The sequence below is a fragment of the Panthera onca genome, chromosome A2, assembly GCF_046562875.1.
Source record: "Panthera onca isolate mPanOnc1 chromosome A2, mPanOnc1 haplotype 2, whole genome shotgun sequence".
In the NCBI taxonomy this organism is placed as follows: Eukaryota; Metazoa; Chordata; class Mammalia; order Carnivora; family Felidae; genus Panthera; species Panthera onca.
This window is the reverse complement of record NC_138340.1, coordinates 124,703,195-124,718,942: the sequence shown is the minus strand read 5'-3', so window position 1 is coordinate 124,718,942 and position 15,748 is coordinate 124,703,195. Positions and strand designations below refer to the sequence as shown.

The 15,748-nt window shown below is 42.1% G+C and overlaps 1 protein-coding gene across 3 annotated transcripts in view; it reads right to left on the bottom strand.

The window, feature by feature from the left end:
• The window catches only part of BMPER (BMP binding endothelial regulator), a 246,746-nt gene that overhangs the window by 55,210 nt on the left and 175,788 nt on the right, over window positions 1-15,748 (bottom strand). The gene's annotated exons all lie outside the window — the stretch shown is intronic.

Genomic DNA, 15,748 nt, shown 5'->3' with positions numbered 1-15,748 from the left:
CCTACTGGGTCTGATCCTCCTGTAAAATCATCCTCTTATACACCAGTTTTCCTTTGAAACAGACACATATCACAGCACATTTATTTGTGAGGACACTAGATTACTGCCTGTCTCATTCACTAGACTATAAACCCCATGAAGACAGGGACCATGTCTATTTCACTCACCACTGTAATCCCAACACACAAACATCACCTGACATTTAACAGGGCTCAAGAAACATCAGTTAAACAGCTGAAGGGAAAGAAGGAGGGAGGAAAGAGGCAGGATTTTTAAACCCAGCGTCCACTGACCCCTACACAGATAATTCCCTGCTACATGCACAGGTGTGCATGCATTTTTCTGGAAAAAGGACCCTTAGCTTTCAACAGATTCTCAACAAGGACTGTGACTTCCCAGAAGTTAAGAATCCTACCAGTATCTCATCAATCTCAACATCTTAAGAAGTGAAACAAAAATCAATTTCTTTCTTTATAAATTACTTCTAAACAATCTTGAAAAGCAAAAGAAGAAAAAATATGAAAGAGAAATACTTTACGGGTGCAGAGCACCAGAACCAAGGATCTCTGTTCCATGATGAACTCCGCCGTTCACAGTGGTATCGGGCACTAGTGTGCCTTAGTGCTAGGATAATACCGTGGACCAGAAAAACATTTGAATAGAGAGGTTCCTGGGTGGCTCAGTTGGTTAAGCATCCGACTCTTGGTTTTGGCTCAGGTCATGATCTCAGGGTTCATGGGATTGAGCCCTGCATCAGGCTCTGTGCTGACAGTGCAGAGCCTGCTTGCGATTCTCTCTCTCCCTCTGTCTCTCTGCTCCTCTCCCACTTATGCATGCATGGTCTCTCTCAAAATAAATAAATAAATAAACAAATAAACAAACAGACTAACTAAAAAATTTTTTTTTAATAGGAAAACGGTCACCATTTTGAAATTCATATATTTCTCCTTAAAAGACCAATAGGATGAAATTGGTTTACTTAAAAGTCAGCCAACATAAACTGTAGCATAAGACTTCCAAAGCCTGAACAGATAATTTTGCTTAAAAGAAAATATTTTAAAAGAAAAAAAAATGAAAATAAATTGCAGTATATGAAACATTTGCAAAATCCAAGTGTTTTTAGCTCCATTTAGAAAATGGAGAAAATTTAGGGCTGAGGATGAAGGTTACAAGGGGGAACTATTACCAGATTATGATGGTAATGGTCAAAAGCATAAGCTCTGGGTCAAACAGATTTGGTTTCAAATCCTGACTCTGCCTCTTTTTTGCATGGTGACCTTGGGTGATATTTTTAACTCCTTTAAACTCTAGCTCCTCATCCACACAAATGGAATACTACGGGCAGGCAAAGCCCTTAGAGGCCACTCGGCACATAGCAAGCACCCAAACATGTAAGCTCTTACTCCTCTGTTATTGTAGCATTATCCATTATTATTAACATTGTAATATATTACTAGGACTCGCAGAGTTTCTGGCACATAACGCATGTCAATCAATGCTAGCTAACACGGTCGTTGGTACCTCCTATTACCGAAGCCCATGGATTCATTATATAGTAATTCAGCCCTCTATTTCCAGTCAACTTCAGGATCTTACTCTTTTTATCCCCTCAAGTAAATACGAACCTCAGCTTTTCTACAGTCCTTATTTGCTATTAAGGCCAATAAACCCTAATGGTGGCCACAGAACTATGGGTCAGTATCTGCTTAATATCTTTCCTTCCCGCCTTTGATCACAAAGACAAAATGAAGACTCCAATTTCCTGGTTTCCTTTTCATATGGAAAAGCTTTCAGGGGCTCTGAAAGGTCTTCTGGCCCATATTCTTTGAGCAGCTCAAATGCATCCTACCTTCATGCTCACACATGGGCCATTTGCTTGTGATGCAATGAACAAACCAGCTTGTCTTCTCTCTCTTTTAAAACTCCAAACACTAGGTAAGACAGTAAAGATCATAAGGAATGGCTCTTTCATGTTAAAAGAATTATTAATTCCAGGATTGTCACCAGATTTCCCCATTTCCTTGCAAAGCATTTATTTCTCTATTCTCTGTGCCCATTGACCGGGCTCTTTAAAAGCCTAACGCCAGTAGAAAGGAAACAGATTTTTACAGATACATCCTGTTGGCCGTTCTGGCCGCACAATCCTGGCCCCTGTCTCCGGGTCTGTCTGAGTGCATGAGGGAAGAGAGGATTTGGGTAGCCCTGACTCTGCACAGGAATCCTGGGCTCTGATCCTGATCAACAACAAAGCTACACGGTGTTCAGTCCTCTCTCCCGCCTCACTGGCTGGGTCCTGGGTCATCTAAAAGTGACCCAGGTGGTTCCCTGCACCGGGCTCTCAGTGAAAAGGCATCTCAGCAACCAGGAGAACTTTGACTCTGGATTCTAATTCTGACGCACAAATAACCCAGCAGGGCAAATCCAGCCCTTCTGGTTGGCCTGGCCTTATGAACAAGGAGGCAGTAAGACCAGTACCCTTTCACTCACAAAAACAGACATAAAAAGATTTACTTTGGTGCTTGTACTTTGAACGACACACCAAGAAAATGCCACTGAGGTCCCATTACCGCTTTGGTCTAAGAGGGCATACACTTAGCTCCTAACCCCCTAAGCCATGGGTCCCTCTGCATTCTCATCTCTAACATCTGGAGATAGACTGTAGAGGACAAAACCAAAACCAAAACCCACACATAAGCCCCGTGATCCAAAAAAAAAAAAAAAAAAAAAGATCATTGAGACAAAATCTCAGAGAATTGAGTCCCTTGAGGACCCATAAACACCTGGAAGCAATTCTTCTTGTAATTCTTCCACTTTGTGCAGAGGCTCTCCAGGTGTGGTCCCCCACCCGCAGCATCACCTGGGAACTTGTTAGAAATGCACATTCTGAGGCCCCACCCTAAACACACTGAATCAGCTCTCTAAATGATTCTGAAACTTGCTAAAGTGTGAGAGCATAGAATATACAACAGGTGCACAAAAACTAGGAAATAAATGAGTGAGGAATAAATGGAAAGCTTTGGCTCTACTGAACCACTGCTCCGAATAACCTGCTCCAGTTAATGTCTGAATGACACTACAGTATGCCCCTTCCATTGTCTGATGGATGGTGGGGCATACACTGTTATGATCTGGCTGAGGCCTTTGCCTCCGGGCCCACTGTCCACACCCCTCATTGTTTATGACACTGCACCATGGAATACCCTTCTCCTAGCTGCCTGGGCCAGGCTCTTGCTGGCCTCCACAGCTCGAACATGCAGTCTTCTATGGCTGGAACCTTTTCCTCTGTCCTTTTCCCCAATACATTCCTCCTCTTTTTTGTGCAACTAAACCCTACATATGTTTTAGGAAGTCACCTCCTCCAGGCAGCCACCCCCTGGCAGATTCCCACAGCATCGTGTACATCTTCTTTCAAAAATGCATCCCTCCCTATGTACAGTCCTGTTTACTTGTCACCCTCACTCACTAGCCTGTTCTGCAAGTTCTGTGAGCCAGAGGACTGACTCATTTATCTCATTCACTGCCATATCTCCAGCACCTTGAACAGCGCCCACTGAATTATGTAATCAATCAATCGTGACTCTAAAATAATCCTTTTTACAATAGATAATATATATCTATTTTATTATTTATTGATTTCACTGACTCCTAGACATGAGTAATTGACCATAAGCCTAGAAAAGAGGACTGTGGATATATAAAACAATAATTCACCATTTTTTTCCCTTAACTAAACTACCCCTTGGTCTTTTTATTTTTTTTTTTAACCATATGCACACTTCTGAATTCTTTTCCCTGGTTGAACCATTTCCCCTCTGAAAGCCTGCGTGTGAATGCCTACGACTCCTTGTCTGTGCCAGGTAAGAAGAAAAATGAGATTGAATTGCAGATTTCCATGTAAATAAAGGAAAATGTGTAGAAGGATCCAGGAATGTAAAACGTTACCTCTTATTTTGTATTCACACGCTCTCCATTGATTTAAATTTTTGCCAGCTCGATTGGGAAATGGTCAAAGAGTCCCAGATGGCTGTCAAACTCAGTACAGCTCTGAGCTCTGGACCAAAGCCCTGTAGCTGCTCCCACAACATATGAGGGCCACCATGACACCTTGGAGAAGTCCACGGTGTTGCCAAGACACCAGCTAATTCTCAAGATGCTGCACCTGTCCCTGTGGTTTCACTGAGCCACAATGCTGTACTCATAATACATCAAAGTTCCAACAAATCTGTGTGGCCTGATGGAAGCCAGCCTACCCAGGGCCATCTCTGAGGACTCCCATATACAGGTTCTCTTGATTCTTAGTTCTGGCACCCAACTGCATACCCTGATTTTCTAAAGGACGATGTGAAACACCAGGGCTCAGGCCTGTCCTCACATAAGCCACTATATCTTGCTGCTGATACGGCCAGCAGAAGTCAGCTCCTTGGTCATTCCATCTGGGCTTTACAAGGGGAACCTCATTCAGCCTCATAAGCAACCGTTGCTCTATTTCATGACGAAAACCATGGAAGTTCAGAGGTGTTAGATCCCTTGCCCATAATCACTTCACTTATTTCCCAACTTGTTCCAGAAAGGATTTAAATCACCTTACAAAACTACATGCAGAATGAAATAAAATGAAACTTAGTAAATGAGGAAAATGCACAAGGTAAAAATGAAACCAGGATTGTGATTAGTTTAAGAAATAAAATCCTCAACTGAAGTTCTGTACATTTGATTGAAATGGGTCACAAACTTGCTCTGAGCTGTCTGGTTACCACTGGCAAGAGGAAAAAAAATACAGTCCATATCCCAAAGGACTTTTCTCATAAGAGAAAGCCTTGTGTCTTTTATCAGAACCTTTAAATACTTCATTTGCAAACAGTATTAACCAACAATATTTTCTACATCGAAACAACAGCAACAAAAGAAATGAAGAGAGGGAAATAGGGCCAGGGGAAGCCACAACAAGAAGACATGAGCTACTAGGAAGGTCTAAACCTCAAACAGAACTCAGGAACCCCCCTCCCAGGTCTCCTAGGAACGATGTAGCTAATACCCCAGTAAGAACCTTGAAGCGTCATGTGAAGGTTAAATTATGCTCAGATACTATTAAAGAAAGCAAAGAATATTGACATGAAAAAAGTCAGAATTTTGCATACATTTCTTCTTTTCCAGTACTCTGTATTCTTCTAAGAAAAACAAAACATGACACATGAACTCCTTCTATTGTTAATCTCTACCCTCATTAGGGATGAGTTCAATTTTTTAAGTTCACATCTAAATGCTCATCTAAGAGAATTAATTGTCCCTTCTTCCCCTCCCCTTCTGGGTCCATACTGTCAGTTGAAACCATGTGTGAAGCGCACATTGTGAAAACTTTAATGAATTCCCAACTGGCTTTTGGGTTTGTTTGCCTTGTTTTGTTTTAAGAAAAAGCATCCATTTCCATGCAAGATATGAAGAAGTTCTTCCGGCTGGGTCTAGAAATGATCACATAGAACAAAACCAAAACACGTCTTCAGGCTCTGGAGCCAGGCTGAATAGGTTATACTGAGGGCTAAGTACAAAACAGGTTTCTATTTCAGAGCAATGAAATCATATTAATAATAAAATTGCCATTGACTGAGCATTTGCCATATTCCAGGCCTGGAGAAAATATCCACGTGGAGTGCCTCCTGCAAGCCTCATAACAAACCCTCAGAGCAATCGGATAGGTCCTCTTACCGCCCTCTTCTACACATGGCACATCCGGGGCTTCAGCAGGCGAACTCACCTGCCCAACAGCACACAACTTGGGAATGGAGGAGCTCAGAAATTAATGCAGATTCCAAAGTCTGCCTGACAATCACAGGCATTTTGTACCATTTTATCCATCACTTATTAAAAAGCATTTCTTTGTTTATTCATTTTTTTTTCTATTTAATCATTCAACATATATTTTTTCGAGTACCAGGAAATATAAATATTTCACACGCCTTCTTAGGTGTTGGGCATACGATAATGAGCAAAACATAGAGCTTCAAGGAGGCTACAGCTTAGTAGTGATAAGGTTTTTAAAAACACACTTAGAATACATTTTTCAAATCTGCAATGTTAAGGGAAGTACAGAACCACGTAGTAGAGACAGGGAACCCAGAACTGGTGGTGTCCCATCAAACTATATAAAATGGGAAAGTTTGAAATAGTTAAAAAAAAAAAAAAAGAGTGCTCATATTGCACTTTCTGTCAATATTTAAAGAACAGTAAATCCAAAGACAAGTCCAAGTTGCTTTCTACATAGAGTAGCTGTCTATTACTGTGTAAAAAGGTTAGTGGCTTAAACAACAAATTACGTGGCTTAAAACAACACACATTTACTATCTCTAGATCAGGAGTCCAGGCAGGGACTCTGCTCAGGGTCTCACAAGGATGTGATCACGGTGTTGGCTGGGGTTGTTGTCTCCTCTGGACCTCAATGGACAAGGATGTGCTTCTGAGATCACAGGGCTGTTGGCAGCATACCCATTACTTTCTTGTATCTTCCTGACAAGTATGTGTTTTTTTTAATTACTTAATTTATTTTTCATTGAAGTATAGTTGACATACAAAGTTATATTAGCTTCAGGTTATAGCATGGTGAATCAACATTTACAGACATTACAAAATGCTCACCGTGATAGGTCTAGTTATACCTATCACCACACAAAGCTATTACAATATTGTGGACTGTATTAACTATGCTGTACTTTTCATCCCCATGACTTATTTATTCCACTTCTGGATATTTGCCTAAAGAAAAACACACTAATTCAGAAAGATATATGAAGCATTATCTATAATAGGCAAGATATGGAAGCAACCTAAGTATCCGTCAATACATGGATGGTGGATAAGGAAGATTTGTACATATGCAATGCAATACCACTCAGCCATAAAAAAGAATGGGCTCTTGCTATTTGTGACAACATGGATGGAGCTAGAGGGTATTAGCAAAGTGAGTCAGACAAAGACAAATACTATATGATCGCACTTATATGTGGCATCTAAAAATCAAAACAAACCAACGAACAAAGCAGAACAGAAACAGACTTAGAGATATAGAGAACAAACTGGTGGTTGCCAGACTGGAGGCGGTTGGGGGGAAGGGAAGGGTGGAAGAGGTGGAGGGGATTAAGAGGTACAAATTCCCATCACTTTCTCAAAGTGTCAGCCGTGGCAGCCTCCTTTCAGGTCTTCAAACAGGCCACACCCTCCCAGCCCTGGGGCCTCTGCCCTTCCTCCTGCCTTGGCCGGCCTCCTCGCAGTCCTTTCCCATCTGCAGTGGATTCCACTCAAAGCGGAGCTCCTCATGCAGCCTCTTTGTGTGCACCTAATTCAGAGTTAGCCTCCCTGACTAACCAGCCTGTTTCCTCCATTACTCTTCTCACAGTTGGCAGTGACCTTGTTTCCTATTTATAGTTGTCTGCTCATGCTAGACTCCGGGTCCTCTGAAGGAAAAGTTTTTGTCTCTCTTGTTCCGTCCTGAATTGCCAACCTGCAATGGTACCCGGCACACAGCAGGTGCTCAGTTGAAAGTTGTAAAAGGAGCAAAGTAAATAATTAATGAAATCCTCTTCCACAGACTCGTGGCGGAGCAGGATATTTGAAAACTTGAATGGACAGTGAGAGACGTTGAGACCAGCCATGGACGTTCTTACCAGAGTTCCCAGACCACAACAGGGAAATGAAGAAAACACTATCCACGTCAGCTTCGCTCTCACGGATGGAAAATGCCTTACGCTCATAAATAATGAAAATGTAAGGAAGCTACACCAGACTGTCTCCTGCTTACTGGGAATAATCAAGGCATCCCCTAAGCAGCCAAGAGAGGTGCTACAAAATAATTAGTGTTTGACCTGTGACAATGACACTCATTCAAATCTGTGTTCAAAAGCCTCATCTAATTGCATCCCAGAATGTAATTTTCTGAGGAGAAACACTGCAGGATTCTAGGAAGTTGATGCTGAAAATAAATTCAAAGCTAACATTAAAATCAAATCAAAATTAGATTTAACCTTGAGCCAGGCAGGTTGTATAGTGAAAAACTGACCTTGCCCCAAAGTCTGGCCCTGGTCTTTGGCTCCCCAGGGGTGTGAGGGAGTGATCCCCAGGCCCCTGGAATACCCTGCCTATCCGGAGTATTGTTTTCTACCTGGGGGCTTTGGACACCAGACACTCTAACAATGGGATTTATGGTGGGGGCTTTGGGCCATATCACAACAGTCCCAACCTCCAGAGGAACTGGGTATGAAAGGCATTAGCATGGCCTCCAGGAGGAGCTGGAGACCACGTCATCCATGTAGATAGCAGGTGGTAGTCCCAGGAAAATCTTGGGATACCAAAGGCTCAGGTGAACTTCCGTGATTGGAAGTATGCTGTGAAGAGTGAATATTGCCAGCACTGTGGCCAAGAGGAGTTAATGCCAGTCCGTGACTCCATAAGAGATAACAGCAGAGGCTCATGCTTAGCCCTTTCCTGGGCTCTGCCCTGTGTCTCTTCTGATCTTAATCTGTATCCTTTCCCTATAATAAACTATAACCACTAGTGTAACAGCATTCGGTGAGTTATGTTAGTCCTTCCAGCAAATTGTTGACCCTGAAGGTGATTTGGGAATGCCTCCAAACTGGTGGTGTCAGAAGGGAGGGTTGTCTTTGTAGTTGGCTGGCCACACAGTTGGCTCAAACTCTCCTCAAAGGGTAACCTACTTGCTAAGATAGGTCCCATTTTTCTTTGTTTCTTCTTTAAACCATAGTGTTCCTCTCTTTTTGATATGAAAATTTAAACAGGAGATGATTTTAGACTTGGATGCAATGATGTTCCAAGCAACCCTTACCTTTCTAAGCATACTTATGTATTTTTCTTTCTGCTTTGGCCCCAAGAAAACTGGATTAACCTGGAGGGCCCTTCTGAGCTGAAATCCAGGCATCTAGAAGGCAGTTTAAAACCTTTCTTTTGGGTTATGCTGGTGGGGCAAACAGGAAATAATCTACCTGTGGCTGCCATGGAAAAGAATAAATGAAAGATGAAGGGAAAAACCACAATGAGGCTTTGATTCCAAAGTGGCAGAAGGCTCAGGGCCAGTGACAAGGTAGAAGGAGTGTGCCTCCTTGGTGAGAATACTGAGAATTCTCAGTACTGAGAATACTGAGTGAGAATACTGCACAGGGTCAGTTGGCCATGGCAAGATCACCCCACTGGAGGTCAGTTGCTGTGCCTCCAGAGGAGGAGGCTAATTTGAGGTCCTAAGACCAACTGAAAGAGACCAACACAGAAGTGTCTGTGGATGAAAATACTGCGTAAGAAGATGGCAAGGCCAAATCCTAGCTGAGACACAGAAGAGGAGCTGGGAGGTCCAGGTGGCTTTTACGTGAATTGTGAGTAGACACAGGTAGGTGCTAAGGTCCAGAGGCAGTCACAGCAGTAGGCTCATGCAATAAGAAGCGTGGACAGTTCTTGGAGAATTGAAGGTAGACCAGAGGCGCTGCTTGCCCTGACTAGTCTACTCCCTGATAAGACCGAGATGCATGCACATTCTGACTATGGGTGTGTAGCTGCGTGTGGGGATAAAGACGTAAGATGGACGTGGAATTGAGGGTAGCAGAAGTCACAGTTAGTTCAGAGAGGATGAAAACAGGAGAGACCTTGGAAGGGAGCTAAGAAACATTTCCTTCCAGGGGTGACTTCCAGGGGTGATGCTGGGTGAAATGCAAAAGGGTAGGAAAGATATTCCCCATTTCCCTGTGAACCTAAAATCCAATGCGGGGGAGACAATGGCAGTGCAATATAGTATAGGTGCTAAGTAATGATGAGCACAATCAGCATATCTAAGAAACTAAAGAAAGAACATTTATAGCAGCCTGGATGAGACTTGAACTGTACCTTCAGCTGAAATCAATGTAGAAAATGAGGGCATCCCAGGCAAGGGAATAACATGGACCCAGAAGCAGGAATGTACATTGTATATTTAGGTACAGTGAAAGGAATAGCCTAGGGCAGAAGTTAAGAGTGAGAGCAAGAGCCAGAGAGCAAGAGGGCGAGAGAGAGAGCGAGAGAGTGCTAATAAGTAGGAAGCTAGTCTGACAGGTGGTACAACTCAGGTGTCTACTGCCACCTGGTGTCAGCATACCTTTTTGACAGATTCAGAGGGACTCCTGAAAGATTAGTTTGCCAAAAGAAAAATAAAAAGAAAGGCCCATGTCACACTTAAAAATGAACATCTCATTTGCTTTAGGACTCTAGTTCTAACGGCAATTTGAGACAAGTTATTAAAAGATGTAAAGAGAAACGTTCTAAGCATGTTCTTCTTTGAAGCAAGGGAAGATTGATTTTAATTATAGAATAGTAGTGAGCTTTATATGACTTTCTCACACACACACACACACACACACACACACACACACACACGAAGTCTGTACTCCTTGCCTGATCTCTTCTCTTGTTTTATAATAAATGATTAGTTTCCTTTATAGGAAAACACAAAGTGGGTTCTCCACAGAGTCTGTGATCTTCTGGAAGGAAGCCACTGTCAGTCCCAGGACGCCAGTATATCCAACACCGTTGTGCTATCGAAGTTCTAATATCCTCTTGCTCTACCTCCCGCCCCCTACCTCCCGGTACCTCTGCAGGAAGGACACATCTGTGAATCCTCTGGCATTACTTCAATTCCTTACAGCTGTAAAAACCACTGCATGGAAAGAAAAGAACATTTCCTAGACTGGGAATCCCCAGACACTTTCCCATCCCGAACAAGTGAACAGAGCTTTTGCTCTGATGAATTATACCCCGTTAAGGAGAGCAGAGAGAGGAAAACAGCGCCGAGATGACTGTGGTCTATGAATGTCTGGGCTTTGTGGCAGTTCCCATTCATTCTTCTGACTTCTCTCCTGCCCTGACTTAAGAGCCCTGCTTTACTGGGAGGTTACACTTTCTTGTTACTATTTTATCCAGGATTGGGTCTGCATTAAGGAAAAAGCCCATTGCTGATGTTTCATACGCAGTAACTAGGTCTTCTCTTTCCCCAGTATGACCCACAGAGCCCAGCCCACCTCCTTGCCTCTCCCATCCCAAGGCTGCCAAAGTTTTTCTTCAGTGTGGCCCAAGGCAGCAGTGGGGAGCAGATTTGATATTGGCTGCTGAGGGTCTCCAGGGAGCCTTTGAGGTGGGGGATGGGGGGGTGCATCTGCCTATTCCTCCTGGATGTCTCGGCTGGCATCCGGGACACGAATAGACAAGGCAACATGAGGCCGGGAAAGTAAGGTGAACAAGAGAAATGAGACGAGAGGCTTGAAAATACTCGACATTTCCCCCTCGGGGAAGTCTCTGTGTGAATCCAAATAGAATTCAAATGACTTTGCATCAATTTTTCCACACTACACTATCTCCCTAGCTTCTAGGAATTTCTCCATAACACACCAGTGAAGGAGAATGCAAAACATTATTAAAGGGAATTATCTAATTTAAGAACAAGTCAATTAGCAACTCTAGGACTTAAGACACATTAACAATGCAGCCAGCTAAAAATTTTATGTGATTCATAATTAAATCACCTTGCACCTAAACATATTTGATTAATGAATTAAACCAAATTATGCTGATCACAAAGATTAAATTAATATTTAATTAAATATCACATTTTTCTTTTTTTAAATATCACATTTTTATGCCAAATCAGCCCACGAGGGGTAGAATTGATTTCTGAATAAAAATTAGCAAAACCTAAAAAGTTTCCCAAAAGAGAAAAAAAAATTTTTTGGCTAATTTCTTACTCACAAAGTTTTTCAATTTTTCAGATGATAGTTTACTATTTAAAATGTTGAATTGGATAAAAGACCAAAATAAAATAAAAATAAGAGTCTAAAATCCTAGACATCTCAAAAGTAAATTCTAATTCAGAAAAATTATAATTATTATTTTCACTTTATAAGAATATTTCTCATACTTATAATAGAATTTGCCCTGTGGAATTTATCATATAATTAAGAAAACCCCAAAAAGGTACCATTTCCTCAGAGAAATGTCTACTTTGTTCCCTTTCTTCTCCATTGTCACAAACACAGTGGTGCTTGGAAGGCTGCATTTGTATGCTATGTGACCTTATTCTTTGTCCTTGAGGGAAATACTCATATTTCTTTGGAGGGTGAGGGGGAAATACAAGGAGTCAAATTTATATACAATTTATGTATATGACTTTTCATGATATCAAGGCAAATCTCTTTAGTCCTGTAATGATTCAAAACTAAGGTCACAACCACAGTCATGACTGTGTTTTCAGGTTCATTTTAGAAATTCCACCAATGACATAAAATATATAAGCAAAAATTTACATGGGTGAGATATCATATGATTGCCATTTTCTTCTTTATTCATTTTAATATTATTTAAATGTCATACAATGAACATATATTACTCTTAAAAGACAAAAATGCATTTTTATTTTTTAAATTTATTTTTAATGTTTATTTACTTTTGAGAGAGAGAGAGAGAGAGATTGATTGCGAGCCAGGGTGGAACAGAGAGAGAAGCAGAAGCAGGCTGCAGGCTCTGAGCTGTCAGCACAGGCCTGATGTGGGGCTCGAAACTGCGAGCAGCGAGATTATGACCTGAGCTAAAGTGGGATGCTTAATTGAGCCACCCAGACTCCCCCAAAAACACGTTTATAAAAAGGATTTCAGGGGCACCTGGGTGGCTCATTCTGTTAAGCGTCCAACTCTTGGTTTCAGCACAGGTCATGATCTCATGGTTTCACGAGTTCAAGGCCCATGTCCAGCTCCGTGCTGACAGCATGAGCCTGCTTGGCTGTCTCCCTCTCTCTCTCTGCCTCTCCCCCACTTTTGCTGTCTCTGTCTCTCTCAAAATAAATTAATTAAACTTAAAAAAAATTTTTTTAAAAAAGATTGCAATGGAGTCTTCTCTTATACTATCTCATTTAGTGTCACCAATGAGAAAGAGTTGACTTTTAATTGTTCCAGGGATTTATCAGTGAGAAGCTATCCAATTAGTTCTCCATGATGTAAGCAGGAGAAGATATCAGCAATCAGAGAGATAAGTAGCTAAACTGAGGACAAGATTCTCTAGGGAAAGAAAGGGACACAGGACAATAACACACGGTGCCAGTACTGGCTGTCTACCATGTACAACATGGCACTGCCCATTGACCTTGGTCCTTGGAGGAGAAGCCCCACCAGGCCATTACTGTCCTACCTATTCTATAGGTAAAGAATCTGAAACTCAGCTAGCCACCAGGGTCACACAGCTAGAACACCGCAGAGTTGAGATTAGGTCCAACTCGGCATCACTCAGCACATTCTCTGTCCATTGCTTCCTAAAGCCTCTCTGAGGTTTGGTCCTCATCGGAGATCCCATGGAACACAATTACCTTTCTATGTTGACCTTGTTTATCTTCTTTTTCCTGTCACATGTATCCTTGAAAGAAAGGAAGAAACCCGAAATCTATCCAACATTGGCCACCCTCACCCTCACTTGAAAATGCAGGAAGGCGCACCTCGTGGTTGGGGCATGAGATCATCAGCAGGATGTGTGACAGGCAGGTTGTCCAGCTCCACTCTACTGAGTTCCCCTGCCTCTTCCAGGAAAGAGTGGCTGGCCGCAGAAGGGTGCCCTGCCACTACACCATGCATGGCAGAACGTGAGCTCATCTCCCATCACATCTGGTGCTCCAAACCTCAGTACACAAAGATCCCGGGAGCATTCTCATAAACTCCCCAACTCTACACATCAAGCCCCTTCCACAAATAAGCAACCCCCACTATAGTGCTGTGGTGGCTGCAGCAACTTCCAAGGGCAGAAGGCAAACATTTGCCTGGCCACCTAACAATTTTGGTTCTCTCTGTTCATGACTATGCCATTTCTCATGACTTCTGCCAAGGTGTTAATCATATTTCTGTTTGCAGTCCAGGGATCATAATATGAAATAAATCACCAAAGGGAAAAGAAATAGAAATTTGCAAAAAGGGACTAATCTCTGCAGCCCTGCTCTTCAATTTTTGTTTTCAACACACTCCTTTGAAATGAGATAAAAATCAAAGGTGTAGACTATTGGGGACCTGGGAGAAGTACAGCCTTTCCTTTCTTTGTTAGACAGAGAAGGGTCTAATCAAAATCTGCAACCGAGGCAGGGGAGCTTCCCAAAGAGTCATTATGGTTGCTCATCATTTAATTTAATTAATAGAAGAAATTACAGGAGCCATCAATTACATAGCATTTGGGCACATGCATTTACATTATAATCACATTAAATCTGAATTACAACTCTTTCAGGTAGGTTCTTTTATTATCCCCACTTCACAGATAAGCAAACTAAGGTTTAGAGAGCTTAAATCATTGCTCAAGGTTGTAAAGCTGGGCTGTATTTTTAGCCCCAGAAGACCACAAAGTTCTTAATTGGTATGCCCTACTGCTTCCCCTCAGACTTTCAAGTGATGAGTATTTAGATTCCAAACAAAGCCTGGTTTCTCTGCCTAGCTCTTCAACTCACTCCGAAGTCTTACATTAAGATTTTTCAATTTAAAAAGCCATGCAGGGGCACCTGAGTGGCTCAGTTGGTTAAGTGTCTGACTCTTGATTTTGGCTCCAGTCATGACAGTTTGTGGGATCAAGCCCTGAGTTGGGAACATCTACTGTCAAGTGAGGAACCCACTTGGGATTTTCTCTGCCCTCCTCTGCTCACACACGTTCTCTCTATCGCTCTCTACTCCCCACCCCAAAATAAACAAATAAATAAACCTTCTTTAAAAAATGATCTTTCAATTTCAATAGACAAGGGTGGGGTCAGTCTAGGGGGTGGTACAGGAAAGAGGAAGAAGGGAACCCAGGGATTCAAATTATAACAGGAAAATGGCTTGAAAGAGCTAAACGTAGGAGTTGGACCCAAATGGTTTGGCAGACACAGCCATGTTTAGGGGTGTGTGATGACAGGGACAGTCCTTTTTCCACTCCACTTTGAGCTGTCTTTGTAGAACTTTATCTTTTATGTCCAAAGATCAAATAAAAAAAGATCACATTTAACGAGAACTAGGGGAAATAAACTGGTGGCAATTAAAGAGTAAAAATAACTTTTCTGTGGCTTCAGACCACAGGAGTTTTCTCATTTTAAGAGGCACAGGCAAATCACTTAAACAAGGCCTTTTGGGCTGTGTCTTCTCATGTTTCCTCCCACACCCATGGTGGTTAAAGTTATAGACAGTCATAGCTCTTGAACCCATGGAATTGTGTAATAAATGGAAGTACAACCAGGCCAGACTCATCAACTCACAAATTCAGCCTCGCAGCATGGAAGAAAAGGTTATAGAATCCATATTCTCAATGAGAGACCTCTCTTCTTCCATCTTCAAGCCTTCTTTCTGCTCTCCCCTAAATTTGGTTGTGAAGTCTGATAGTTGGCCAAGATCTAAGGAATCCTCATTTCACTGCCTTGTTTTCCACCTGCAGATGTTTGGGACTAGACCAGGAGGCAGACCTGAACTGTTCCTCGGGCCTCAAATGACCAAGCTCACTCAAACACCCAAGTCACCCAGAGTTGTTTGAGATTCCCATCTCTATCCTAAACCACTGTAGTTTAGACAGAATTTGGGAAGCACTCCTCAGTCTTAGAGTCAAGCTAACACCTAGAAAAATCACCAGCCTTCCAGTGAGCCTGCAGACACAAAAACAGAATGATCTATAGGAGACAGCTCTGAAATACTCCCTACAATTTCTTTATTTGGGACACAATGTGGTACTCAAAATAAGATCA